This window comes from Narcine bancroftii, chromosome 1 (genome assembly GCF_036971445.1).
Source record: "Narcine bancroftii isolate sNarBan1 chromosome 1, sNarBan1.hap1, whole genome shotgun sequence".
NCBI classification, from domain to species: Eukaryota; Metazoa; Chordata; class Chondrichthyes; order Torpediniformes; family Narcinidae; genus Narcine; species Narcine bancroftii.
In genome coordinates this window covers 31,520,136-31,546,596 of record NC_091469.1, presented here as the reverse complement: position 1 = coordinate 31,546,596, position 26,461 = coordinate 31,520,136, and the positions used below count along the sequence as shown (strand labels likewise).

The window sequence follows — 26,461 nt, the reverse complement described above, 5'->3', positions numbered from 1 at the left end:
TCAGTACGTGACGAGACTACGCCAGCTAGCTGTTGGATGCAATTACATGCCAGCTGATTTGGACAACCAATTACTGGATCAAGTCGTATAGCACTGTAGATCAGATAAACTCAGAAGACGTCTACTGGAAAGAGGGAGTGAGTTGGAACTCACCGATGCTTTAGCCATTGCTGCTGCATTAGAGGCTGTTGAAGGGCAATTTCATACCATGACCCTGAAAGACAACTCAAGCCAGCAAATTAAGAGGCTCTCACATCGCCATAACCAGCCAAGATATACGTCGACACAGGACGTGGAGTTTTATCAATGTGGAAACCGAGGTCACTTTGGAAGAGACCCATATTGCCCGGCCAAAGGCAAAGTTTGCAGAAAGTGTGGAGGTAAGGACCACTTTGCAAAGAAATGCAAAAGCAAGTCCAATGCAGACCAGAAGAGGAAGGGTACAACTTCCAAAGGCAAAGCCTGGGGGAAAGGAAAGTATCCTGGAAAGAAAGATACCATTCGCCAGATAGACGGTGATGATGATGATCCCCAGGAGGGACAGAGTTCAATTTACGTTGAATGATATACATCATGAGAAGGTCTCAGTGATCATTGGTGGAGTGACAGTGCAGGTCATTGTAGACTCAGGCAGTGACAGTAATGTGATTGATCGACATTTATGGGAGAAGTTGAAAAGGAAAAAGATCATCTGTACCTCAACGAAGTGTTCCAAGAAACTGTATCCATACACAGCAACCAAGCCATTGCAGACCATTGGATATTTTGCTGCAACTGTTGAAGCTGGAGATAAGTACACCGAAGCAGAGTTTATGGTCATAGAAGAGAGGGGAGAACCATTGCTGAGTAGAAGCACAGCGCAAGACCTGGCAATACTTCATATTGGAGCTTGTGTCAATTCAATTCAGTCATACAAGGATATGAAGCAAGAATTCCCCGCAGTCTTCCAAGGAGTAGGAAAGATGAAAGGTCGACAATTGAAGCTAGCGGTAGATGAAACGGTCAAACCCAAGGAACAACCAATGCGCCGAACTCCGTTTGGACTTCGTGGGAAAGTCGAAGCCAAAATTAAAGAGTTGATCGAGCAAGACATTATTGAACTGGTGGAACATTCGACACAATGGGTCAGTCCCGTAGTGATTGTGCCCAAACCAAAGGGTGACATAAGACTATGTGTTGACATGAGAATGGCCAATGAAGCTATAATTAGAGAACGACACCCTATACCAACAGTGGAGGAAATACTTCAAGAACTAACTACCAGCAAGGTATTCTCAAAAATTGATCTGAAATGGGGCTATCATCAATTAGAGCTGGATCCAGGGTCCCGAGATGTAACAACATTTGTGACTCACTGTGGATTGTATCGTTACAAGAGACTATCATTTGGAATTAATGCAGCTTCGGAGATCTACCAGTATGAAATCCATCGAGTGAATCAAGGCATTCCTGGAGTTGCCAACATTTCAGACGACATCATAGTCCATGCACCAACGAAGGAAGAGCATGACAAACAGTTGAGGCGTGTACTATCTAGACTACAGGAGGCAGGCCTTACCGTGAATGGAAACAAGTGCCAGTTCGGTGTGTCAGAAATGGACTTCATAGGACACAGACTTACACGGGAAGGACTAAACCCTGCAGAGGCCAAGGTGAAAGCTATTGCAGAGGCACGTGCACCTCAGAATGCAACAGAGGTGAGGAGTTTCCAGGGATTGGTCAATTTTTGTGCAAAGTTCATTCCTAATTTCGCTACAGTGGCAGAACCACTAAGGAAACTAACCAAGAAAGGTGTACCTTTTCATTTTGGATCTGAGCAGAAGAAAGCGTTCACAGCGCTGAAGCAAAGCCTGACAGATGCAAAAACTCTTGGATATTACGATCCGGCGGCATCAACCAAAGTCATAGCGGATGCCAGCCCGGTTGTTTGAGGAGCTGTGTTGGTCCAGATGCATGATGGAGGACCACGAATCATTGCCTATGCCAGCATATCATTATCAGATGTGGAAAGAAGATACTCTCAGACAGAGAAAGAAGCACTCGGACTTGTATGTGCCTGTGAGAGGTTCCATGCATATTTATACGGCATTGAATTTGAACTCAGCCATTAGAGGTGATCTATGCACTTAGATCCAAACCATGTGCCAGAATAGAAAGATGGGTACTCAGACTACAACCTTACAAATATAAAGTAATCCACATTGCAGGGAAAGCAAACATTCCAGATCCGCTGTCCAGATTGGTGAAGGATGGTGGTCCACAATCCAAGTCAGAATTGAGAGCAGAAACAGAGAGCTTTGTACGCTTCGTAGCTATTCAGGCGACACCGAAAGCTGTGACTATGAAGGAAGTCGAGAGAGAATCTGAACGTGATCCAGAACTCAAGGAAGTAAGAGAATGCATACAGAGTGGACAATGGGACAAGTGTACTCACAAGGCTTACATTCCCATTAGAGACGAACTTTGTTGCATCAGACAGTGTGTATTAAGAGGTTGCAGATTGGTGATTCCGCAAAGATTGAGACCGAAGATCATATCCTTAGCGCATGAAGGACACCTAGGTATTGTTGGTATCAAGCAAAACCTCAGGACCAAGGTATGGTGGCCAAGTTGTGAGAAAGACGCAGAGAAATTTGTTAAAACTTGTCACGGATGTCAAATCACAAGTAGGAGTAATCCGCCAAAACCGATCCGGAGTACGCAACTCCCGACAGGACCATGGATCGTCATAGCTGTTGATTTTCTTGGACCTTTACCGACGGGTGAATCAATTATGGTAGTGATAGATTACTACAGCAGATACTATGAGTATGTGGTGTTGAAGTCCACAATCACTGAAAAAACAATACAAGCATTAGCAGAGATATTCGCAAGATATGGATTACCTGTTACATTATACTCTGACAATGGTCCACAATTCATTTCAGAGACATTTACGGAATACATGAGGACCACAGGTATCCACCATCATAAAGTAACTCCGAAATGGCCGCAAGCCAATGGAGAAGTAGAGAGACAAAATCAGTCCATTGAAAAACGATTGAGGATTGCACACGCAGAAGGACAAAATTGGCGAGAAGCATTGCTATCTTATGTGGCTGTCTATTGAGCAACGCCTCATGCAACCACTGGAAAAAGTCCTGCAGAAGCATTTTTTGGGAGAAAAATCCGCACAAAAATGCCAGAAATAAAGGAAATCCGAGACAACCAGGAGATGAGGGACCACGATGCTGAAAAGAAAGGTGCAGCAAAGCTGTACACAGATTCGAAACGTGGAGCCAAGTACTCAGACATCATGCCAGGAGATAATGTTCTAGTGAGGCATGAAACTGGTGGTAAGCTAGACACACCTTATTACCATCAACCCTATACTGTCGTATCCAGAAGTGGCAGTATGGTGACAGTCAAGTGTCCGACTAGAGTCCTGTATAAGAGAAATGTATCAGGTGTAAAAAGGTACCAGTCCAGAGATACATCGAGCGAAGAGGTTGAAAGGCCAATACGAGATGCTGAAACTGAGAGACCTGATGATGTTCCAGAGGCAGTTACCAGCACTCCTGATGAAGTGACTAGAGCACCAGAAACACCCGAAGCCGTGGTGAGCAGTATTTCCGACGCTGAGAGTGAACAACCGAGAAGCGACGACAATATCGCAGGCAGGCCGAAACGAAACCGGAAAGCGCCCAAACAATACGAAGACTTTGTGCCATAGTTTTAATAAGAACTTTGGGACAGTATTTTAATCTTATATCATAAAGTGCATGTATGAATGCTGTAGGAAGTAAATTTTATGTAGTTGAGTTATAGTATTACCATTAGTTACGATGTTTGTATGTTTCCGAGGGATATTGGTAAGTGAAGGTAAAGTTTATTTCTGATTAAAGGAGGGAGGATGTCATGATAATGAATATGTATGAGATGTACCGGAAGTCACGTGGTATGAGAGAGAGATAAGAGCACAAGCAGGAGAACAAAGGAAACTGGAAAATAAAGACACTGAGAAGTTTACCTGATAAAACTTGTGTTTGATGTTTTATTAACTTCACATTTCGGGCCACAAATGTGACACATAGGAGATAAAGATATATTGCCGATTATTCAGGCCTGAGCCCTTCTTCAAGAAATAAGGCAAAGGTTAAGAAAAAACAGGAAATCCCAGAATAGAGACAGAAATCCCAGATCAACAAAAGGTGTTAATTGGATATGATAGGGGGAGAGGTGAGAATTGATTTTGTCTGTGTGACTAAGGAAGAGGGACAGACAGAACTGGGGGAAGGTAATGGGGATGAAGTTGTGGGGTGGGCTGGGGGGAGAAGGAGGTGGTTTTAAGAAAAGCCAGAGAAATCAATGTTAATATGATCCAGTTGGAGGGTGCCCAGACAGAAGTTGAGGTGTTGTTTTTCCAATTTGTGCGTGTTTTCAGTATGACAGTGAATGGGACTATGGACAGACATGTCAGAAAAGGAATGGGATGGAGAATTAAAATAGGTGGCCACTGGGAGATCCACACTTTTGCGGCTGACTGAGCTGAGGTCCTCAAAGCAATCTCCTAGTCTGTGCTCAGTCTGTCCGATGTAGAGGAGACTACAACAGGAGCACTGGATGCAGTAGGTGCCTCTGCATATTCACTTGGAAGGACTGTTTGGAGCCATGATGAATGGTGGTGAGTGAGGAGGTATGGGTACAAGTGCAGCATCTCCTGTGGACATAGGGGTAGGTACCAAGGGGATGAATGGTGGGGAGGGAGGAATAGACAATGGAGTCATGGAGGGAATAGTCCCCGTGGAGAGAGGAGGAGAGGGGAATTTTTGTCTAGAGGTGGGATCATGTAGTAGGTGGCAGAAATGGCCAGGTGGATGAATTGGATGTGAAGGCTGGTGGGATGGTAGGTGAGGACAAGGAATCCTGTCATTGTTGTTAGTGAGGGCTGAGGGGGTCAGGGCAGATATGAGAAGAAGGAGGACATCTCAGATGATATGGCATGGAAGTCCTCATCCTGGGGGAAGATGTGACTGAGATGGTGGAATTGAGAGAATAGAATGGAATCCTTCCACGGGATAGTCAAAGGTGCACTTTGGTCTGCCCAAAACCTGTTGGTCTTTCAGTACATGGAGAAGCTGGTGCTGAAATGCAGCCGAATGGCACATTCCAGGATGCAGGAGTACGTGCTGAGAGACAAAGTGAGGCTTGAGGCAGCCAATGCGAGGTCACTGTGAGGAAGGACCACAATCTAGAGTCCTCCTATTATTGGACATTGAGGGTTTGAGACAAAGGTTTGAGACAAATAACAGAGGGGGTTAATAACAACAAGTGCTACAATGGTGGTACTAGTGTGACTATAATTGAATGTAACAATGAACAGTGATGGGACTGTATGGATATGAAACTAAGGGTTAGAAGAAACCTTCCAAGGTTTTGATTTTGTAAATAATTTATTGTGAAGTCTACTTTTGTTTAAAAAAATGGATTGATACAAAGTTGTTATAACACCTGACTGTATTGTTCAACAAAATCACAGAATGTTTCTGCAGTCAGATGCTTACACTTGTCATTAGTTTATCTGTTTGCACTTGACCTTTATAAAGACTGGAAACTCTTCCTTTCTGTTCACCTAAATTACACGAGAATGACATTATTTTGTACATAAATTTGGAATTAGTTGTTATTCAGTTTTACGTTTTTATAACACATACATGCAATTAATCAGAATATTGAATGATAAATTCTCCATTTTAGATTATACATACAGTGCTCTCGATAATATTTGGGACAAAGACATTTTTTTTCTTTTATTTGATCCTGTGCACTACAGTTTTAAATTTGCAATCAAACAATAAACAATTGATTAAAGTTCACATTCCAAATTTTATTCAGGATTGTTTATATACATTTTGGTTTGACTGTAGAAATTACAGCACTTTTTATACATAGATCCCCCAATTCAGGGTGTCAAAATGTTGGGGGCATTGGCTCTGCAGGTGTTTGGGATTACTCAGGTATGTTGAATTGCTTCAGTAATGGATGAAAGAACAAAATATTTTGCCAACCTAATTTCCAACAACTCCCAAAATCCCAAGGTCTTGTTCAATGCCATCAACTCAATTATTGATCCCACACCTAATACCAAGTCTGATGATCCCTTACCAAACGTGAAGAATTTTAAAAATTCTTCCGAAACAAAGTCGAGAACAACAGGATCAACATTCTCCCTCCACCCACGACCTATCTGGACCACAGCTCTTTTCATCCAACCTGGATGTTTCAGCTGAATCACACTACCGAACCTAAGAACAATTGTGTTGGCCATGAAGCCAACAACCTGCCCCCTCGACATTATCCCTACTCCCCTCCTGAGGGATGTTTTCAATACAGCCGCTCCTAGCATCCTCTCCATTATTAACAGTTCCTTGGCCACTGGGATAGTTCCAATTTGCTTCAAGTGTGCTGTGATCTAGCCCCTCCTGAAAAACACCCAACCTAGACCCCATCACACCAAAAAATTACAGACCTGTTTCAAACCTTGCATTCCTGTCAAAGGTTCTCGAAAAAGTGGTTCTTAGCCACTTGTTGCCCTACCTACATCAAATCAACATATCCAAAATATTCCAGACAGTATATAAGGCCCATCATAGCACAGAATTGGCTTTTCTAAGAGTATACAATTACCTGCTCCTCGCCACTGACTCAGGGAGCTCCCCCACTCTAATTCTCCTGGACCTTAGTGCAGCATTCAATATGGTGGATCACACTATTTTAATAGATTGCATCCAGCAGAGGGCTGCAGTCAATGGCATGGCCCTGAACTGATTTAAATTTTATCTTAGTGATAGGACTCTCTCAGTCAATATAGTCAAAATTTCATCCACCTCTGCTACCCTTTCCTGCAGGATCCTACAAAGGTCTATTCTTGGCACCATTCTCTTCTCCTTATACATGCTTCCCCTTGGCCATATCATTCAAAAACACAGCACATCCTTTCACTGCTATGCTGATAATACTCAGCTCCATTTCTTCCTAAAACTCAATGATCAAACAAAGATAACCAGCCTCAATGACAGTCTGGGGAGAAATGTGATGGAGTAATGGCCGGTCGGGAAAACCAGCCCTCTCCAGGAAAATAAGAAAAAAGATAGGAAAAAGCAAAGCATAACAAAAATAAAATTTAAGAAATAGAAGATAAAGATACAGAGAAGAGAAAGAAGATGGCTTCCATGAAGGAGAAAGTAAAAACAACTGGAAAAAAAGAAGTAGAAAAGTCACCGGAGAAGAAAGAAGAAGGCCTTACCTGCACGAAGGAAGAGGACGCTGTGGTGGCGAGGAGCGCCCGACCCTCGAGGTCAGTGCCTGCCCTGTGGAGTCGCGACCCACCAGCCGGTGCACTACAAAAATGGCTCTCAGAGTCAAACAAAAGTGGGCAGTGCACAGTCAAAGGAGAAAGAGGACACTGGCGGGAGGGGGGGCTCAGAAGAGGAGCGGGCTGTCACAAAGCGAACAGCTGAGGGACGCCCGACACCAGGGTGCTCAGCTGGAGGACGAGGAAAGCAGCAGAAGAGGGAGCACTGAAGCAGAAATGGGAGACAGATGGAGAGATGACTAATAAGACCAACGTCAGGAAGCACAACAGACGAGCAGCCCAGGAGGGGAGGACCAGCAACAAGAGGCCCAGCAAGAAGAGGCCCGACAAAGAGATACAAGCAGCTCATCAGAAAAATAGACGAGACACAGACACAAAGAAGAGAAGAAAACACAAGCACAGATACAGATACAGAAGAAGAGGAAGAGGAAGACCAAGATCTTCACAGAGAAATAGAAGGTAAAACTGAGGAACAGAATATAGATTAAGTCTTTTTTGAAGAACAAATGAGATCACTAAAGAATGGTCATCATTAGCGTTTAATGCAATTAAAAAGAAAATGAAAAGAACAGAAGGTAAAATGCAAAGATTAGAACTGGAAATGACAGAAATAGGGAAAAGAGTAGAGAGTGTGGAAGAGTGGGAAATGGCTGTAGAAATGGAAGTAAATGACTTAAGAGAAAAACTGGAAGAAAATGAAAAAAATTAAAGAGACACAAGAGTTGTTATCTCAGAAAATTGATTTGTTGGAAAATTATAGAAGACGAAACAATATAAAATAGTGGGCCTGAAGGAGGGTGAAGAAGGCACAGACATGAAGGAATTTATAAAAAGATGGATCCCAAAGGTCCTGGGAATGACAGAAATGCAGGAAGAAATGGAAATAGAAAGGGCACACAGAACACTAGCTCCGAAACCACAGATATCAAAAACCAAGATCCGTTTGAGTAAAATTTTTGAGATACACGACAAGAGAAAATATCTGGAACGGGCAAGGAATAAAGTTAGAGAAGATAATAAACCATTGGAATACAAGGGTCAAAAAATATTTTTTACCCAGAAATAAGTTTTGAACTCTTAAAGAGGAGGAAGGAATTTAATACAGCAAAATCAATTTTATGGAAAAATGGTTACACATTCATATTAAGACATCCAGCCATGCTTAAAATATTTATACCTGGGGAGCAAAACAGAATGTTCTCAGATCCTGAGAAAGTGCAAGAATTCGCAGAAAGTTTGCAGGACAGAAGAAGAGATGTAACAAGAATGAAGAATGGTGATAAAGTATATATGAAGATGTAAAACAATGTATATGTAAAGAATTAAAGAGGAAGAAGACAAGGGAAGGAAGGGAGTAAGGGTGAAAAAAAAGAGAGAGAACTTTGTTATGTGTGAATTTAAAAAAGTGTTTTTTGGAGAGGGCTGGGAAGAGGGGGAATAACCGTCTCTGCAAAATCAGTTGACGCTGTGAACAAGATCGCAATCCAAATGAAAAGGGGAGTGTGGTTGCCCAGCAAGGGATATGGGGCAACAGAGAGAGGTGGGGAACTTTTGGGGTTAAGGTATTAGTGAATGTGGGAAATGAGGGGGTACTTTATGTCTTAAATGTGTTGTCGTTACATTAAGTGTAATAAGAGAAAACTAAGAGATGAAAATGGGGAAAAGGGGGATGGAGGTGGCGAAGAGGTGGAAAAGAGGTGTATGCAAGATATAAGATGGGCATGTGGAACTATATGACTATAAACATTAATAGAATACATAACCAAATTAAAAAGAGGCTAGTAAATTTACTGAAGAAGGAAAAAATAGATTTACCATTTGTGCAGGAAATGCATCTAACTGAAGCAGCACATAACAAACTAAAGAGAGAGTGGGTAGGACACGTAACAGCAGCATCCTATAATTCAAAAGCTAGATGTGTAGCCATACTAGAAAACAAAAATGTACCAATCAAAATATAGGAGGAAATAATAGATCAGGAAGGGAGGTATGCAATGATAAAGTGTCAGATATATTCAGAATTTTGGAATTTGCTCAATATATATGCACCTAACGAGGAGGATCAAAAGTTTATGCAGGATATTTTTTTGAAGATTGCAGACACACAAGGAAATATATTGATAGGAGGGGATTTTAACCTTAATTTGGACCCAATGTTGGATAAAACTGGACAAAAGACAAGTAAAAAGAGTAAAGTAACCAGCTTTATGGTTAAATCAATGCAGGAAATGAAACTTATGGATTTATGGAGGAGGCAACACCCAAGAGAGAAGGAATTTTCATATTATTCGAGTAGGCACAAAACTTACTCAAAGATTGATATGTTTTTGTTGTCAGCCCATATTCAAGGGAGATTTAGGAAAACTGAGTATAAAGCTAGACTACTATCAGATCAATTACCCCTATTATTAGCAATAGAACTGGAGGACATCCCACCAAGAACATATAGATGGAGGTTAAACTACATGCTAGTTAAAAGACAAGAATTTAGGGAGTTTATTGAACACCAAATAAAAACATATTTTGAAATAAACACAGGTTCAGTGAAAGGGACATTTATATTATGGGACGCAATGAAAGCCTTCATAAGAGGGCAGATAATAAGTTATGTGACTAAGATGAAAAAGGATTACAATTGGGAAATAGGGCAGTTGGAAAGGGAGAGAGGAAGTGCAGAAAAGGAATTAGTAAAAAGGGATGATATAACAAAAAGGAGAGAATTGGCGGACAAAAAAAAATTAAACACGAAACATTACAAACGTACAAGGTGGAGAAGAACATAATGAAAACAAAGCAAAAGTATTATGAACTGGGAGAAAAAACACATAAAATATTAGCCTAGCAACTTAAAACAGAACAAGCTAAAAGAACGATACTGGCATCAAGGAAAAAGGACAAATAAATTACATATAACCCAACAGAGATTAATGAAAATTTAGAAGAATTTTGTGAATAATTGTATCAAACTGAGAATGAGGGGAAAGATGATAAAATAGAGGAATTTTTAGCTAAGATTGAACTGCCAAAATTGCAAGAAGAGGAACAAAACAAACTAATAAAACCATTTGAAATAGAGGAAGTACAGGATATATTTAAAAAGCTGCCAAACAATAAAACACCAGGAGAGGATGGATTTCCAATAAAATTTCATAAAATATTTAAAGAGTTATTAATTCCTCCTCTCCTGGAAGTAATGAACCTGATAAAAGAAACACAAAACTTGCCTGATTCATGTAAGACAGCAATAATTACAGCAATACCAAAATCGGGGAAGGATCCATTAACACCAGCATCATATAGACCAATATCTCTACTTAACTCAGACTATAAGATAATAACGAAATTATTAGCAAACAGATTGGCCAATTGTGCACCTAAAATAGTAAAACAAGATCAAACTGGATTTACTAAGAAAAGACGAACAGCGGACAATGTCTGCAAACTCAACAATAATGCATCATTTACTTAATACATAGAAGAAGATCCACTTAGAAAGGTAGAAAATGAATGATCAAATACCAAAATTACTATTGACGCAAAATCCGCTAATCCCTTTTACAATAGACAACCTTTCCTTTTGAGAATGGGAGAGAAAAGGAATCAAAAGAAAAGAAAATTGTTTTTTGGGAAATAATTTATTAACATTTCAACAGTTGAAGTACAAATATAGAATAAGTCATGGTACAATGTTTGCATATCATCAATTGGAATCTTATTTAAAGGATAAATTGGGAAACAGCTTGAGATTACCTGAAGGAAGCAGCTTTGATTATGTGATTATAGACACAATGATAATTAAAAGATTTATAATCAACATGTACATTAAGCTGCAAGATAAGGAAAATGAAATAAACTATAAACCTAAGCAGAAGTGGGAAAAGGATCTAAATTTAAAGATAAGAAATGAAGTATGGGAAAAGTTATGTTTTGGAACTATGAAAAATACAATAAACACAAGGTTACGCATGATACAGTATAATTGGTTACACAGGGTATATATTACTCCTCAAAAATTAAAAGAATGGGATTCAACATTATCAGATAGATGTATTCACTGTAAGAAGGAAATGGGAATAACATTACATGCAACTTTGGCATGTATAAAAGTAAGTACGTTTTGGGAAGAATTAAATCAGATACTAAATAAAATTACAAAATATAACATCCCAAAAAAAACCAGATATTTTTTTAAGTAACATAAGAAAGAGAAGATTAGGCCTCAAAATGGATAAAGTTCAAATTTGCAGATGACGTCATAGTATACTTAACAGAACCAGAATTATCAATAAAAGAATTATATAAGAAATTGAAGGAATATGGAGAAATATCGGGGTCACGATCAACGCAAATAAAAGTGAAGCGATGCCATTGAATAATGCGGATTTCACAAAGTTTAAAAAAGAATCGCCATTTAAATGGAAAAAGCAAGCAATCCAATACCTAGGTATTAGACTATATAATAATCTAGGTCATCTATACAAATTAAATTATCAGCCATTAATTAAGAAATTACAAGATGACTTAGAACATTGGAAAAATTTACCACTAACACTGATAGGAAGGGTAGGGTAAATTGTATTAAAATGAATATCTTCCCAAGGATACAATACCTATTTCAATCATTACAAATTCCCTTAACAGATAAATTCTTCAAGGGGCTAAAGAAAATAATAAGGAAATTCTTATGGAAAGGAGGGAAACCGAGGATAGTGCTAGATAAATTAACAGAATAGTACAAACAAGGGGGCTTACAGCTACCAAACTTTAAGAATTATTATAGAGCAGCACAATTAAGATACCTATCAGATTTTTATCAAACAAGGGAAAAACCAGATTGGACCAGGTTAGAGCTAGATAAAATAGGGGAGAAGGTACCAGAACATATACATTATAACTGGGATGAAAACCTGGTGCAACATAGAAGTTCACCAGTACTGCACCATCTGCTCAACATTTGGAAGAAGATTCACGTAGAAAGGAAAAATACAAATTACCAACTACCAAAATTATTATTGATGCAAAATCAACTAATCCCTTTCACAATAGATAACCTTTCTTTTAGAGAATGGGAGAGAAAATGGATCAAAAGAAAATTGTTTTTTGGGAAAGAATTTATTATCTTTTGAACAAATGAAGTACAAATATGGTATAACTCATGGTACAATGTTTGCATACCACCAACTGAAAATCTACTTGAAGGACAAATTGGGAAGCAGGCTAAGCTTACCAGAAGGAAGCAGCTTTGAATATGTGATTACAGACACAATGATAATTAAAAGATTTATAACAAACATTTACATCAAACTGCAAGATAAAGAGAATGATGAAGTAAGCTGTAAACCCAAACAAAAGTGGGAACAAGATCTAAACATAAAGATAAAAAATGAAAAATGGGAAAAGCTATGCTCTGGAACTATGAGAAATACAATAAACACGAGGTTACACATGATACAATATAATTTGTTACACAGGCTATATACCATGCCCCAAAAGTTAAATAAATGGGACCCAACAGTATCAGACAGATGTTTTTGCTGTAAGAAGGAAACAGGAACAAAAGTATATGCAATTTGGGCATGTGAGAAAGTGGAAAAGTTTTGGGAAGATCTAAATCAGGTATTAAATAAAATCACAAAAAGCAACATACCAAAACATCCAGAGATCTTTCTTCTAAGTAATATAAGAAGTAAAGAACTAGGCGTCTATATCAATGAAGCACAAAAAATATTTATTATGATAGCCTTAGCTGTAGCAAAAAAATGTATAATGTCAATGTGGATATCAGAAGAGAGCCTGAGAGTGCAGCAATGGTACATAGAAATTAATAAATGTATTCCATCCATTGGAAAAAATAACATATAATTAAAAAAAAATAAAATCACATCATTCAAACAAATTTGGGAACCGTACATGGAACACAACAGAGAGGGCCTACCGTGGACCTCCAACTTCCTAAAATTATAGAATGAGAAGAAGACAAAATGAACTGACCCAGTGTGTAAAAGTAGATGACACAATTTTCTTGTTTATTTTCATTGTGTGATGACATTGTTTAATGGGTTTATTGTATTGTATATGTTGAATGTTTAATGGGTTTAATGGGATGGGAAGGAGGGAGGGAAGGGAGGGGGAAAAGGGGAAAAAATGACACTATGTATAATTAAGAGGGAAATGTTTTTGTGTATATTGGTTAATATGGTTCATAGTTTGAAAAATAAAAAAAAATATTTAAAAAAAGAAGGAGCATACTGGTGAGTTCAGTGATCACAAAGGAACTGGTATTCGAAGGAAGACTCCACTGCTGATGACAGAAGAGTTCTCATCATAATGAAGAAAAATTCCCAAATGTCTGTCCCACAGATCAGATGCACTCTTCAGGTAGCAGATATGGATGTGTCAGTGACCTCTGTCTGCAGAAGACTTCATGAACAGAAATAAGAAGCTAGACTTCAAGATGCACACCACCAGTTAGCCATAGAAACAGGATGGCCAGTTTACAGTTTCCCAAGAAGTATTTAAAAAGGCCTGCAAAATTCTGGAAAAAGGTCTCATGGACAAATGTGATGGTGTGAGCGCAAGAGTGTGGAGGCGTAAAGGAATTGTCTAAGATACAAAGCATAACACCTCATCTGTGAAACATCTTGGAGGGGGTATTCTGGCCTGGGCATGTATCGCTTTTATCTTCATTGATGATGTAACAGTTGAAGGCAGGAGCAAAATGAATTCTGAGGTGTATAGAAATAGCTTATTTGCTCAAGTCTGAGCAAATGCCTCCAAATGTATTGAATGGTGCTTCATCCTACAGCGAGACAATGATTCCAAACATACTGCTAAAGTAACAAAGGAATTTCTCAAAGCTTAAAACTGGAAAATTCTGAATGGCCAAGTCAGTCACCCAATCTAAATCCTATTGAGCATGCCTTCCATATGCTTTGAAAACCTACCTCACTGTCCACAACACCCTCAGTCTTAGTGTCCTCTTCAAATTTGCTAATCCCATTTACCCCATAATGATCTAGATCATTAATATAGATGACAAACAACAAAGGTCCCAGAACTGATTCCTGAGGCACACCACTAGTCGCAGGCCTCCACTCTGAGACACAATCATCCACTACCACTCTTTGGCTTTTCCCGTGTTGCCAATCTTGAATCCAATTTTCTACCTCAACATGAATACCTAGGATCTGAAACTTTCTGACTAACCTCCCATGTCGGACCTTATCAAAAACCCAACTGAAGTCCATTTAGACAACATCCACAGACTTTCTTTCATCAACTTTTCTGCTAACTCCTCAAAAAATTCTATGACTGGTAAAACTCGACCTACCATCCTCAAAGCCATGTTAACCATCTCTAATAGTGTGCAGTTTTTGGTCACCTATCTACAGAAAGTTATCAATAAGATAGAGTACAAAAAAGATGTACTAGGAATTTGCCTGGTCTTCATGTAGTGAGTTATAGAGAAACGTTAAACATGTTAGGACTTTATTTCCTGGAGTGCAAAGAATTAGGGGAGATTCGATAGAGGTTTTTAAAATTATGAGAGCAAGAGACAGAGTAAATGTTGATAGGCTTTTTCCATTGAGAGTAGGTGAGGTAAAAACCAGAGGACATGAGTTAAGAGTGAAAGGGGGAAGGTTTAGGGGGAACATGAGGGGAAACATCTTCATAAAGAGGGAGGTGGGGTGTGAAATGAGCTTCCAGCTGAGGTGGTGAATGCATGTTTAATTTTAACATTTAAGAAGAATTTGGGCAGGTACATGAATGGGAGAGGTATGGAGAGCGAAGAACTGGGTGCAGGTCAGTGGGACTAGGCAAAAAAATGGTTAAGGAATAGACTAGAAGGGCCAAAGAGGCCTGTTCCTGTGATATAGTGTTATATGGTAATCAGTTCATGGCTATTAAAACATATATGCCAAATTTCTAAGAACTTGCAATAACTGATGTCAGGCTCATTGGTCTATAAATTCCAAGGTTACATATTAAGCCTTTTTTAAACAACAGAACAACATGAGATACCCTCCAATCAAATGGCACCACACCCGTGGCTAAGGACATTTTAAATATTTCTGCCAGAGCCCCTGCAATTTCTACACTAATCTCTCTCAATTTTAGAGGGAATATCTTGCCAGGCCCTGGGGATTTATCCACTCTTATGTGCTTTAAAACAGTAAGATCCTCATCCTCTTTAATCTGTATAGGTTCCATGAGACAATGTGCCAATTTTCTGAGTAAGTAATGATGAAAAAAAAACATTTAAAATCTCCCCCATCTCTTCTGGCTCCATACCTAGCCCAGCCAACCACTCAAATTTTTAAGGGGACCAATTATGTCCCTTACTATGCTCTTAATATACCTGTAGAAATCCTTTGGATTTTCCTTCACATTGTCTGTCAAAGCAATCGCATGTCTTCTTTTAGCCTTAATGATTTTATCTTGGATTTTTATACTCCTCGAGTGCTTCATTTGCTCCTTGTTGCCTATACCTGTTATGCACCTCTCTCTTCTTCCAAACCAGATTACCAATATCCCTTGAAACCACACCTCTCTATAATTGATTACTTTGCTTTTAATCTTAACAGGAACATACATTGTTCTCTCAAAATTTCACCTTCGAACGTCTTCCACTAACCTCACCTATCCTTGCCTGAAAACAACTTATCCCGATCAATGCATTCTAGATGCTTTCTAATTTCCTGAAAATTGGCCCCTCTCCAATTTAGAATCTCAACTCGAAGCCCAGACCCACCCTTCTCCATAATTAGCTTGAAATTAATGGCATTATTCTCACAGGACCCAAAATGTTCCCTTCTACATACTTTGGTCACTTGTCCTGTCTCGTTCGCTAATAGGAGATCCAGTATTGCACTTTCTCTAGTTGGTACTTCTATATATCGATTTAGATAACTTTCCTGAACATATTTGACAAACTCCAACCCATCCAGTCCTTTTGCACTATGGGAGTTCAAATTAATAAGTGGAAAATTACAATCTCTTACTATGACAACATTATGCTTCCTACAGCTGTCTCCTATCTCTCTACAGATTTGCTCCTTAAGTTCTCACTGGCCATTGGCTGGTCTACAATACCTCACAATGAGTGCAGTCATACCTTTCCCATTCCCCAGTTCCACCCATATAACTTCAGTAGACAAGCCTTCTGGTCTGTCCTGTCTGAGCACAGCTGTGATATTTTCCCTGATGAGCAATGCCACTCTTCCCCCTTTCATTTTCCCTGTTCTATCATGTCTGAAACAACAGAAGGCTAGAATATTGAGCTGCCAGTCCTACCCCTCCTGCAACCAAGTTTTACTAATGGTCACAATGTCATAATTTCATATGCCAATCTACCCTCTTAGCTTATCTGCCTTTCCTGCAATACTTACCATCACATACAACCCTCTGACTTCTATTGTTACATCATTTTGAAAAATTTAATTTTTGAAAAAATTTTAAATGTAGACTTACGGCACAGTAACAGGGCTTTACAGCCCTCTAGCCTGGGTCACTCATTTACACCTGATTGACATACATTCCTGATAAATTTTGAAGGGTGGGAGGAAACCAGAGCCATTAGGGAAATCCCTTGCAGACACAGGAGAATGTACAAAATCCTTACAGACAGCGCAGGATTCGAACCGTAGACCTGATCGCTGGCACTGTAACAGCATTGTGCCAACTACTGTGTTAACCATACCACCAACATTACCTGCAATCTTCATCCTATTCCCCCTCACACCTCCATCTACTCTGGCACTCTGGTTCTAATCAAATGTAGTTTAAACCTCTTCCAAAAGCACAAGCAAACCCTGCAAGGATATTAATCCTCCTCTAGTTCAGGCGCAAACCATGCAGTCGGAACAAGTCCCACTTTTCCTGTAAGGAAGTCCAATGATCCAGAAGCCCTCCCTCTTGCACCATGTCTCGAGATACATGTTAAGAAGCGTTATCCTCCTATTTATAATCTCACTAGCACGTGGCACAGTAACAATCCTGAGAACATAATTCTGGAAGTCCTGTCTTGCAACCAGGTGCCAAACTCCCTGACCTCTCCTTGCAGTTCCTTCTCACCCTTGCTACCCACTTCATTGGTTTCTACATGGACCATGACATCTGGATGCTCACCCTTCTTCCTGAGAACGGTATAAACTCGATCCAAGATATCTAAGACCTTGGCACCAGGGAGGGAACATACCATCCATGATACTTGATCTCTTCCACAGAACTTCTTATCTGCTTTCCTAACAATGCAATCACCTATCATTACTGCTCACCTGTTCCCCTCAATTCCCTTCTAATCCACAAGACCAGTCTCCATGCCAGAGACCTGATCCCCATGGCTTGTCCCTCATAGGTTGTCCCCCCAACCGTATCCAATATAGTAAACATGTTATTGAGGGAGACAATCACAGGGGTGCCCTTCACTACCTGTCTGTTCCCTTTCCCTCTCCTGATTGTCATTCATCTATCGTCCTTCTGCCTCCAAGGTGTTATAGTGTCCTTGTATCTCCTGCCTAACAAATTACTAACAATCTACATCTTGCATGAGGAGCATGTCTCTGCCCTAGCTGCCATTCCCATTACATATGAAATAGGAAAAAAAGTTAGGAAAACCTGCCCTTTCCTTGCCTCAACTCCTGCACCTTCTTCTCAGCCTCTGCTCACTGAAACCTCTCAAGCCAAAGCCTCAAAGTCCCACTCCTACTCTGAGCCACTCACATGCTGGCCAGTCCCCTATCTCTCAGGACAAGAATAAACTCCTGAGGGTTGTTAACTCAGCCTGTGACATCACAGGCACCAGACTTCACTTCATCAAGGATATCTATATGAGGTTGTCTTAAAAAAGCAGCCTCTATCCTCAAAGACCCCCACCACCTAGGCCATGTCCTCTTAACCATCAGAAAAAATATACAGGAGCCTAAAGACAAGCATTCAGTGGCACGAGGACAGCTTCCTCCCCGCTGGCATCAGATTCCTAAATAATCAATGAACCAAAGACACTGCCTCACTTTAAATGCACCATTATTGTTAATATTATTTTAATTGGCTGGAATCAATTGGCCAATGGAAAGATACAATAGAATATTTATCGATCCCGCTGCCGATTTATCTGCATCACCAGAGAAGATACTCAGCGCCTTGTGATTTCCATGAATTACTTCAAGCCGTTATTGCATGCAAGGGATAAGCAACAAAGTACTAAACATTACTTTAATATACGTCACATTGATAAGTCCAAAATAATAAAGTGCAGCAATTTCTTCATGGTCAAACCAAAATGTATTTAAATTACCTTGAATAAAATCTGGAATCTACACTTTAATCATATTGAACTGTTTGATTACAAATTTAAAACTGTGGAGCACACTGCCAAAAAAAAGTGTCTTCATCCCAAACATTATAATTTTCTATCAATATGAAGATTTACCTGTTAGATGAAAGCACAGCGGGAAAGATTGTTCTGCTGAGGCCATGGCATCTGTTTGCCCAATGCATTAATGACACCAGCCAATTCTCCAAAACGATGATACTCTAATAAAAGAGGGCATTTATAGAAATCATCTTGGAGCAACCTTGGCAGATCGAAGACGAGCAAGTCTAGAACCCACAATCCTCTTTGTGATTCTTTCACACAATGGTCCAAAGGCAGATAAAACCCAGCTTTCAAGCTCTATGCAAAAGGCCTGTAACAATTTACATGACTAGGCTTAACCATGGGAAAATAAAATTTTAGCTTTAAGCAATTTTATGAATTGTCAATATCTGTTAGTTGAATTCCTGGGGTTTGCAGTTGGCTTGATGATGATAACCCCTTGATCATTTTGCCCTGTATAGCTTTGAACAATGTTTTCATAAACACCAAAAGGTATTGGCAACATGCAATTTTAGCCCTACTGATATTTCATGAAATGCAATTCATTTCACCTACAGCCTTCATGGAATCGTGTTTCTGTAGTGTCTTTCAAGCGCCCTTCAAGGGCATTCCCAAGTGCTTGTTGCCATTGAAGTGCTGAAGCATTATTGAAGGTAGAAACTGTGACAGCCAATTTGCACACAGCAAAGAAGATCTGTGGGGACACAAGAGACTGCAGATGCTGGAATCTGAAGCAAAAAAAAAGTAGAAAGGAGCTAAGCGGGTCAAGCAGAATGAGGAGGGTGTGGGGCTGGAGAGGAAATATCAATGTTTTGATGTGAGATCCTGCATCCTGTAACATTGAAGAGGCTATCAGTTTTAGTATTGCTGTTTGAAAGGTGAATGCCATTTAGGTTTTCAGGGATAATTCACCTGCTCTCCTTCACAACCTTTTTTTGAATGCTCTGAGAGAATAGAACAAGGAGAGAACAGTTCAAGGGGCAGTACATCAAGCAGTGAAGCAATCCTTGAGAAGAGCAGGGCAGGATCAACTTAGGGCTTTCTCCTCAAGTCATTTTATCATTTATATCATCAATCTGGATGAGAAATGTAAATAGATATTTTTACGACTTTTCAGCTATACTGGGTATTAGTTTGTAAACTAACTGATTGACTGTTCTTTTTGGAATTATAGTTCCAGAAGTGGGATGAGTTCCCACTTCCACACATCAGGTTGTAGCCTTTTCTACATTGTTGGCTAGAAGAGCTATCTTATTTATATGGAAAGATTCTGATTCACCTACTTTAACTCAAAAGTTCTCTCAAATTATGTCATGTTTAAGTTTAGAGAAAGTTAGGAGTCAGACATTTGATATTCCTGTTAATTTTGAAGAGACCCTACAATCTTTTCCTTGGTGTCATATTCATATATACATTCCATTACTGTGTATTGTTGCAGGAATCTTCTAATTTGCTATGTAGCACTATTGCAACTATTTAAATACATATTTTTCCCTCAGTTACAGGCAGAAAGATGCACAATAAATTGCCTTATAAACTTTAAATAAGCTGACCCAACTGAAATCTCTATAGCCAAGTTCCAGGTAGTTTCAGCAAGATATTTTTGCAAAGAAAAAAGCTTTTCTGAACATGCAAGTTAGGAGCAGGTAGAGTGCATGGAGCCCTTTGAGCATGTTCTGCCATTTTATAAGATCTGGCATATCTGTTTGTAATCTCAACTCTAACAACAGACATCATTAGATACTTGAGAAAAATAAGTTATTGTAGGGTACTAAAATATTTTAGTGCTCCCTGATATGTACCACTTGGGTGTCAAGAACAGGGTGTGGTGATACACCACTAGCCTACTGCAGGGGGCAACCTTTGTACCTGCAGAAGAGCACTGGAGGACAAGGCAACACCTTATCTGTTGGCTGTCAATCAGCCAACTGGATGGACCAAGCCCTACCCGGTCAGCTGCCGATCACCCTCCGGGATATAAGTTAGATCCAGCTCCTCGAGCCTGTTGAACAGACTTTATGTTTTGTGTCTGCTTTCTGCTCAATAGCGCATCACAATTTACTCTACATAAAATTTGAAGCTGTAATGGAGAAGCTTCTGAGCACCAGGAGCCTCAAAGTTGCCACACGCCATCCAGAAGCACAGGCATGCTTCGAACTCTGGAAGCACACAGTTAAAGCAATCATCGAGGCACACACTGACAACATCCTAGACTCCGACAGGAAAAGGCTCATCTTACTCCACTCGAAGCTGGGTCCTCGAGCTTTCCAGGCCCTCAAAGACTGCCCAAGTACTCTAAAGAAATTACACCCTAGAAACCATGTACAAACCTTCCATAAACGTGGTCTTTGCAAGGTAACTTCTGAGTATTCATGCCCAGCTACCCAGAGAGACGGCCAAGTCCTCCCTGGGAACCCTTCACGAGTTAGTCCGACCAAGTCTGACAGAACCAGGGGTGAACAAAAGGGAAGTTAAAAGGTTGATCAGGGACACCTGCGTCTGGGGTCTGGCCTCGATATTCATCAGGCAGAAGCTGCTGGAGGACAATATCTACTACCTGGCCAAAACACTGGAGGTATTCCGAGCCCTGAAGCCTTCAACTCCAGGTTTCCCCAGGTCTCCATGTGGTCAGCACATACAGCAGGTGTGGCCCAAAACCAGACGGTGGATGAGAACATTGCTGCTGCGGGTGCCCCACACCCTTGTAAGTACTGAGGGTCCCGGTGTGGGTCAGATCGACGATCTTGCTAAAACTGCCCAGCCAGAAATCAGTCCTGTTCAAGATGTGGCAAGAAAGGCCATTTCATTAAAGTATGCCTTTCAAAGCCTGCCGGCAGCTCAGCAGCCCTCTACAACCAGTTCCCCCTCCCACACACCTTGAGCCATGTGCAATTGCTGGGCAATGCCATTGTCTCCGCAGCAACTTCCGGCCTCCCCAACCTCAGCAGCCCTACTTCCGGCCTCGCTGGCAATGATCGCCTGCATGGATGCCATGCAACTGGACCAGCCCTTGACCACGCCAGTGCCGCCCCGCTAAGACGCCATGTCCTTGGACTACAATGATGTTACTTCTGGTCTACTGAATGATCTCACTTCTGCTGCCCACAATGACATCACAAGCACCAATGGCTGACAGTGCGACGTCATTTCCCCTGGCACAACCAGCACAGCCAAGGAGGAAGGCCAGCCATGCCGTCACCACACAGCCCCATTCAGCATCTCCACTGCCGGGCAGGCACAGGATCACAGCCACCGAGCCCTCCCAGGCCTACAACGAGCACAGCACCGACGACGATGACAACGTGGTCAACATGGGCGCTATCTGGACCGCCCTACTGATGCACCCCATGCCTCCGGATGCTGCCAATCGCCACCCACTGCACCCCACGCCTACAGAGAGCGCAACCAGCCTACACTCACCTCTCGTGATGCACCCCACACTTGGAGAGGACGCCGCCAGCCACAACTCACTTCCGCCTTCGGGGAATGATGACTTGGACCCCGTGATGGTTCAAGCAGCCACCACACTGACCAGGGACATCCCTCACGGCCTTGGGCGCTGCATGATGGATGTCAGAATCAACGGGCAGGTAACAAAGTACCTAATCGACAGTGGCAGCGCCAAGAGCTTTATTCACCCTAGCGTGGCCCACACCCTAAAACTCAAAATCCACCCTGCCACCTTCTCTATCGCCTTTGCCGCCCAGGACCAAACTATTAATACCCTCGAGTGCTGCTCTGCTGATCTGACTGTGGGGGAGGTGGTGGGGGGGGGGTGGAAGAGACATACACCAGGTTAAGGCTACCTGCAGAAGAGCACTGGAGGACAAGGCAACACCTGGCTGGCTGTCAATCAGCCGACCTGAATGGACCAAGCCCTACCCAGTCAGCTGCCAATCACCCTCTGGGATATAAGCTAGATCCGGCCCCTTGAGGTGAGACTCACAGCCTGTTGAATAGACTTTATGTTTTGTGTCTGCTTTCTGCTCGATAGCCTTGGATGTCAAGCTGTAATACAATAGTTGGAATATCATTCAGCTCAGAGGCACAAAGCCCTGCCTTCCAAAACATGTTCAAGTATAGACCTTCATTAACCACAAACAAGTACAGCAAGTAATATAGCCACAGAAATAACTTTCCCCTTGACCCACTGTTGATGGGTAATTGGCACCTCAAGAAATTTAATAACCCAACTGCATCATGTAAGAAATAATCAGACAATTCCAAGGAATCTAGTACTTTGATTCTGCTTGCTGCTTCCAACACTACCTCCTCCAGATCATTCCAAAAGATATTCATGTAACTCTACTCCTTACACAATAGCCTCCAGCTGTATACAGATTAAGCCATCACATAACCTAAGGAGGCGTTCATCCTGATAACATTTTCAAGGTTGGTTATTGCAGAATGCATTAATCTGTCAGCCCCCTATTGTCATTTACATTTGACAAATATTCACTGTATCAAAGGACAATCTTCTTCAACTCCATTGTATGAGAGAGGAGGGAGAGTGGGAGAGTGAGATTGAGAGAGAGATTATCATATATATTTATTTAGAGACTTCCAAGACCTCAACATATCCTAAATTGCTTTATATGCAGCTTTTGAAATGGTATTTTTTCATATAATAACACATAGATTGTTTTGTGTATTGGATTGAGTTTTAAGTACTGGCCAGAGCACTGGGGATAAATAATGTGCTTTCAATTGAAACAGTTTCCGCAGGATATTCCAGATCCATTTAAGGGAGCAATCAAGGCTACCAATGGGTCCCATCCAAAAGATTGTATGTCTAGTGATGCATAGGATTCAGCTTGCTATCAGTTTACACTGGGAGAGTCAGTTAAACTAGGCTAACATGCTCAGATATCTGGAGGAGGATTTGAAAGACAAGTGTCTGCCACAGACATACAAGACGTATCAAATGAGCGAGAGCAGAAATGCCATTAATTCGTCACACACAATGTTTGTCGCTAAATTAGGGGTCGCAAGACGATATGCTGATCAGTTAGTTGGCATCCAGATAAAATCTAGCTGAGGGGAAGTGAGCCTATAATAGCATTCCAGTTCTTATTTTTTTCCTCGTGCTGATGGACCACAGATTCGTTGTAAGCAAATTACATCATGAACTTTCTATCGATTGAAAATCTTGTGCAGCTTTATTCTTGGCAATAACTTCAGGCGTTCCTGCCATCTCCTTTAGATATTCACTGTACTGTTTCTAAAGCATGTGCTCAAACAAAACTTCACCCATGTTTGAACTTGCACCAAATTCTGTTGGGCAGCAATGCAAGTCTGCAGTCTGGCCTTCGTTTCCAAATAAGCAGTAACTAATTTTTAAATACACATCCTTCATTTTATATCTGCCATGACCATGCATTTACTTCTCTCTACTTCTGAATCTTCCTTTGACCGATGAAATTCTGTGATTTACATATTTCTGATTGCCCTGAATTTTAATTGCTAAGACATTAGCTAATCTGCCTACAGAAGCTGAAGACAGGCTATTCCTTATGAAATGTGTTTATCACTCTATCCTTACCCCTAATAGATTATTCTTCAGAACCTAACTCATGTTCCAATGGCTATACGCAAACACATGAACATATGCATCCTGAGCAAGAATTGGCCATTCAGCTCCACATACCTGTCTGCACCTTAACAAGTTTATTCTGAGCAAATGAAGGGTTGCTGGTGAGACTAGGAAGGTTAGACAGCATCCATGGAAAGAAATGGACACTAAATATTTTAGGTTTGGACCTTTTCTCAAAAAGAATCCCAAGCGAACTCAATTGACCATTTCTCTCCATGGATGCTCTCTGGTCTGCTGAGTTCTTTCAACACACCTCATTATTTGTTTAAGATTTCAGCAAGGCTGTTCTGACTGTAACATTAACTCTGCAATCTTATCACCTGCCATGCAGTTATGTGGCTCTGCCAGAAAATTTTGTTGGTGATTGATCCTATTGGTAGCATTATATAATTTTAAAGCAGCATTAATGCCAACTTTTGTTCAGATGGTAGTGGAAGGGAGGAGTGAGGCCAGCCAGACTTAACTAGTTTTGGCCTTACTGATGCAATGTTAAAACTGTCCACTACAAAATCATTCACACAACTACTGCTTCACAAGGATGACTGTGGTAAAACATTGTTATCAATAATTGTCTGGGAAGGCACACCTATTGGCCAGTTGTACCTGTGGCCCCTCCCCACAGGCTCCTGTATAAAGGTGACTGTTGCACAGCTCCCTGCAGCTCAGTGTAGGACAACCAAACAGTATGGATGTACTGTGTTCTTAAGTGAATAAAAGCCTGTTTGTTTCTCGACAATAGTCTTTTGTGTAATTGATGGTGCACCAGTCTTATTCACTTAAGATTTTCTTTTTACAATGGAGCAAATCCTGAAGCCAAAAAACTAGAAATCAACCCTCAATCCCCTGAAGCATCTATCAACTTTGAGGTCTGGCTGTGCTGTTTTGAAGCATTCCTGCAGGCCTCTTCTACCATTGTGCAATTGGAGACCAACAAACTGCAAGTGCTAGGCTCCATGATCAGGGAGGCTACAACATACTAGGAAGACATGGACATACTCAATGGACGGTATCTGCTTAAGATCAATGTTGTCTACGCTAAACACCTCTTAGTGGCTTGAAAACAAAGACCCGGTGAATCCAATGCCGAATATCTTTGGGCCCTGCGAGCACTCGGCAAGGCCTTTGAATGCAAGGCTGTGTCCACCGTAGAGAGCATTTGTGCTGGAAAGTCTTTTCCTTCTTCTTTGGCTTGGCTTCGCGGACGAAGATTTATGGAGGGGGTAAAAAGTCCACGTCAGCTGCAGGCTCGTTTGTGGCTGACAAGTCCGATGTGGGACAGGCAGACACGATTGCAGCGGTTGCAGGGGAAAATTGGTGGGTTGGGGTTGGGTGTTGGGTTTTTCCTCCTCTGCCTTTTGTCAGTGAGGTAGGCTCTGCGGTCTTCTTCAAAGGAGGTTGCTGCCCGCCAAACTGTGAGGCGCCAAGATGCTGGAAAGTACGCTAGAGGTGACTCTCAAGAACATGGAGGCTTACTCTTCCGACAATGTGGCCACCTTGTGGTTATTCCTGTCGCTGTCATCTTGGGATGTGCCGCCACCCCCTCGCACTGCTAATGACTCCACCACAGCAGCAGTGCTCCATAACCACCTCCTGCTGCATTCATCCAGCTTCGGTGGGTGAAATGACCGTAGCTGTGGTGCTAAGGGAATACTACTTCTGCAACCTGGGCAAGCATCAGAGAAAACATTGCCCAATGAAGCATTCAACTTGCTCCAGCTGCGGGAAGAAAGGCCAGGATGCTAAAGTGTGTATTTCCAAACCCCTTCCTAGCAGCGCTGCATGCAGATTGTGGGGGCTGCCGTCCCAGCTACTGTCATCAACTGGAGCAAGAAGCGCCATGTGCTCTCTGTGGTGGCCGCCATCTTGGGCGCAATCTTTGGGACCCAGCAGCATGTGTGCAGGCGCTGGGAGCTGCTATTTTGGACACCACTGCTGCCCACAACAGCGATGTGCAGTGACCCAACATTGGCCTCCATCTCGCTCAACCAGAACACGTCAACTCACCAGGTTGACGATGAATATTCAGGTAAATGGCCACGTGACTTTTTTTCTTGTTCGATAGTGGAAGCCTGCAGAGCTTCATCTACTCGGATACAGTGCGGCGTTTTTCTCTCACAGTACTGATGGTGAGCCAGAA

The 26,461-nt window shown here is 41.3% G+C and overlaps 1 long non-coding RNA gene across 2 annotated transcripts in view; it reads right to left on the bottom strand.

The window, feature by feature from the left end:
* Positions 1–16,668, bottom strand: part of LOC138764875 (uncharacterized) — a 127,376-nt gene extending 110,708 nt beyond the window's left edge. Inside the window, exon 1 of one of the 2 annotated variants that reach the window (XR_011358379.1) lies at positions 16,470–16,668. This is a non-coding gene — a long non-coding RNA (uncharacterized lncRNA). Of the gene's footprint in view, positions 1–15,713; positions 16,444–16,469 lie in introns of those variants that run through there. The other variant, XR_011358369.1, reaches the window with a different exon arrangement.
* Positions 16,669–26,461: the final 9,793 nt, after the last annotated feature.